Raw genomic sequence first — 4,420 nt, forward strand, 5'->3', positions numbered from 1 at the left:
CAACACTATGGAGTTCACGATTCTCTTTTTATTGTATTTTTGGAGTCGTTTTGGGAGTGCAGAAACACGGTGCAAGCACAGATTTATCGATAATTTAACACAACGATTGTCTGCTAATCGCTTTGCCGCTATGACTGTTTAACGTGAGCGTCGCATCACTGATGTTATGTTTGAGTTCCAGCGAAATGAACCAATCAGACGAGGCACCAAGCAGGCCCTGGCCCACCTCTTCAAGCGGGCCCGAGCACGGTTAACTGATCCGGGCCCGGGCACGGTTGGAGCGCTCACACTAGCCAAACGAACCATGTTTCGGCAGGGAACCGTGCCCGGGCCCGGATCACAGAGCCTAGTGTGAGTACGCCCTTAGCGGAAGAAACTGATGTATCAGTTGAACACAGAGAAAGCTAAATGACCCAAGTATAGTAGACTAGTGAGTACCAGTTAACAGTGCTCTTACCCTTCACACTCTCCCTGACCTGGGTCACAGTATAGCACAAATGCATAATATTAACTAGGGCTGCAACTATCGAATATTTTTTAAATCAAGTATTCTGTCGATTTTTTCATCGATTAATCGAGTAATCGGATAAAATCACACTTTTTTGTTTTTAACACAATAATATTGATAGTGTGTAATGCAACATGAAAGTTCTCTTAAAATGAGCAAGCAATTGGCTGTTATTCCGCTTGGAGAAGCACAGTTCACGTGCGGATGCTTTCAGTTTAGGTGCTGAAGTATTGAGGAAGTACTGTTATGGTAGGCCCAGTGCTTAATTTGTAAATCAAACGATGCCGGAACGCAAACAGCGGCATGAGACAAGGGGTCACTGAGGCCAACACTGTCACCGGATCGCACACAAAACGCAACGCTTAGGCGCACAAATTCAGGGTTGCCAACTTTTGACGTTCGCTTGGAGTGAGATTTTAACCTGGAGCCGGTGGCGAGTGTATTTTGTTGAGCGGGTGGGAGGGGGGGGGGGGGGGGTGGCGAACGTAAAATGGACACAGATTCAGTGTTATAACGCCGGTGGATGGCGCCAGAGCTAGCGAACTAGTAACGTATTGAATCATATATGTGGATCTGAGGTAAATAAACTGGATATTTTTTTTCGGCGTGAGATATCGGAAGTGTGGCGTGAGAGCGTGTGAAAACGGTCAAATGCGTGTGTCTCACGCTCAATGCGTGAGAGTTGGCAACCCTGCAAATTTCAAAATAACAAGCCAATCCGTTTATATAAATTACTTTTAAATGATTTAAGTGTGTTTTATAAGTGTTTTAAGTGCAGAAGTGCATTTTAAGCCTAAATTCCAGCACTTTTCAAACCTGAAACACAATGCAACATTAAAATTCATCAGGTAAATGTTCATTCCTTTTTTTGAGGGGTGTTTCTTTATACTACCACATATCGTTACAGACAACACTGCACAGAATTGTGACACGTCAAGTATGAACGCTTCCGCCGTTCGCGGAGTTGCACGCTACCGTCACTCGCGAAAGTATAACTAGCTTTTAGCTTTATGGAGACGCAGAAAGGCATCGCTAAAAGGGAGAGCTCTTATGTGATTTAGGAAGCCTGAATGTGGATCTTGTGTTTAAAAAATGTCTTTTATAGAATTATTTGTTCAATAACTATTGGTTCCGCCAGGATCCGGCTCAAATTATGCCCTGGGTAGGCCAGATCCGTTTTACAGTAGGCTGCACTACGTTGTCCACCTTGCGCAGCGAAAAATGGTCCCACACTTTTGACATTTTTGCCCTTTTACGGACACCGCTATCTTCGTTTTCCGCCATTTCCATCAAAACAAATCACGCTGCCTTAAACCTGTGCGTCAGTTATAACAGTCAGTGTAAAACAATGATACCGGAGCTGCATAGTAGTACAAAGCGGGATTTTAAACATTTAAAATAGATGGTGACATAAATTAAACGAAGCCTCGAGGCAAAGAATTTTTTGTAATCGAATTACTCGAGTTACTCGAATAATCGTTTCACCTCTAATATTAACTAAACATAAGTATATGATTACATTGAAACACACTACTTCATTATTGTAGTCCTTCTGCTTAATCAGAACGACATGTACTAAATCATAACGTTCATAATGATCTCTTATAATCTAAATGACGTGACCTAATCAAGAATGACATAATTTCTGTCACAGTGATCAACTCCTAATTTCAAATGCTGTCGGGGACGTCGGGAACGCTACTGTACACAAAAACCTCTAAAATCATCAAAACTAATGCTGCAATCCTGTCATGCAGAATACAGAGAAGTATTGTATGATTCAGACCAATGAGCCAAATAACTTTGTAATTACATCTTATAACAAAAAGTATACTGCCTGACCAGGAATGAACATTTCATTTCACTAAAATTTTTTTTCATCGCTGTGATATCTGTATGGTAGTACTTTGGCTCCATCTACTGGCCAAATACTGGAACCTACTGAAAAGCTTTGCTTACATGAAACACCTTGCAAACACCTTAGTTATATGATCTGAAAATTTTTTTGCCAATACATTTAGCCACATTTTGATTTTTTGTAGATTTAGTGCCTCATCTGAGATAAAAAAAACACTTCATACATTCATATCAAAGGTCAAACATTTGCTCAAAACAACACATTGGTTTTCTTTGGCTGCTTAGGCCTATACGTGTGTGAACCTGCAATCTCTGCTTGTGGCTAGATTTAAATAATTGTTTTTATTAGTCTGACATGCATAAAAAGTCAAATGGTTTATTATTTTACATAAAAATGTTTTTAAAATAAAGTTATTCAACTGTTCACATATGTGGACACCATACAAGAACAGAGTGAATATTTTCTATAAAAATTGCCCAAATATATAACAAATTGTGAGAATCTATCCTCTTTTCATTAAAACAAGTAAGTTTTGTTCTGTTAAAATAATCTTGAAACAAACAGCTCTTAACATTTGAACAGTTAATTGCAATTTAATGCCATTCAGGCTACAATTTAGCTTGAATTGGATAAATAAAGATAGGCAGTGTTGTCAAAATATTCAGGCTATTCCACAGCTATTTCCTTGTATGAAATCCCTCAAAAACAGTCTCATCTATTAGTGAGTCTCGAAACAGATTGGAGAATAACTCAATGGGTACCTCACCCTGCACTTTCACCTCAAAAATCCCCATGAACATAGGTGGGACTCAATGGGAATCAATACCCTTGTATCTCCAGATTCTATTTCTGCCTCTGACATTCTGTTTTCTTTGCTAATTATTTAAACCTCTCTAATTTCCTTTGTTCCCTTCCTCGCTTTGTTATTTTTTGCTTTTTTTCACTTCGTCTCATATCTGGCTCATATTCTCCTTCGCTGATGTCACAGTCACTGTAAGTGGACTCTGACGTACTACCTACTGGAATATCCTCAATAACTGTATAGTGTGATGTTGATGATCTACACTGCCCTGGTTGAAAAACAACACATATACATGTGTGCTATAATATACTGTCGTGGAAATTTGAACCTTAATGGTGAGCAAGAACAGTCAAAAGCAGTTGGGTATGGTATCAGAGTAGAGTACAAAGTACATGTTCTTAGATTTAGCTTTTTAGGCAATAAAAATGGAAAATTTTATATTTGTTTCTATTTACAGCAACAACAAATTTACTATTATTATTTATATGAACGGCTTAAAAATCTATGACATGGTACATCGTGCAACGTATTGCCATTATTGCATAATGCCCACATATGTGGACACTTGGTTTATGAGGTAAAAATCCTTAGATGTTAATGTGAAAACTAACAATACCTTGCAGCAAAACTTTTCTTTGTGTATGTTAAAATAAGTCCGACATTAGCATTGTATACATAGTTAGTTAGCTAGCTAGTCGGACTTATAAATATCTAGCTAGCTAGCTGGTTATTTGTTTTACCATAGTTCATGGAGCTTCCAACTGTCTAAATGCGTTGATATCGTGAAAAAATAAACATGAAACAGACCCTACTGTGATTGCCAATCACAATTCACATCCAGAAGCCAATCCTGTCTGGGTCCCTCCCACGACTGTCAAAAATCAAACGATCTGCTCCGCGAGCAGGAGCTTAATCCCAAGCAGAAAGGGTGTGACAAATTTTCCTCGCGCAAGCAACTCTCTCCTCGCGCGAGAGTAGTTTTGCTCTCGCGAAAGTCGTTTTGCTCACGCGAGAGTAGTTTTGCTCGCGCGAGGAAGCTCTCTCCGCACGCGAGAGCATTTTTGCTCGCGCAAATAAGCACTTTTCCTCGCGCGAAATGATTTTCCACGCTCGCGATTATTGACTTGGATTTGACGCCATAGCCAACTCTCACGCAATGAGCGTGAGACACACGCATTTGACTGTCTTCACACGCTCACACGCCATACATCCGATTTCTCACGCTGAAAAAAAATCTAGTTTATTTATCTCT

This window comes from Brachyhypopomus gauderio, chromosome 1, assembly GCF_052324685.1.
Source record: "Brachyhypopomus gauderio isolate BG-103 chromosome 1, BGAUD_0.2, whole genome shotgun sequence".
Classification (NCBI taxonomy): Eukaryota; Metazoa; Chordata; class Actinopteri; order Gymnotiformes; family Hypopomidae; genus Brachyhypopomus; species Brachyhypopomus gauderio.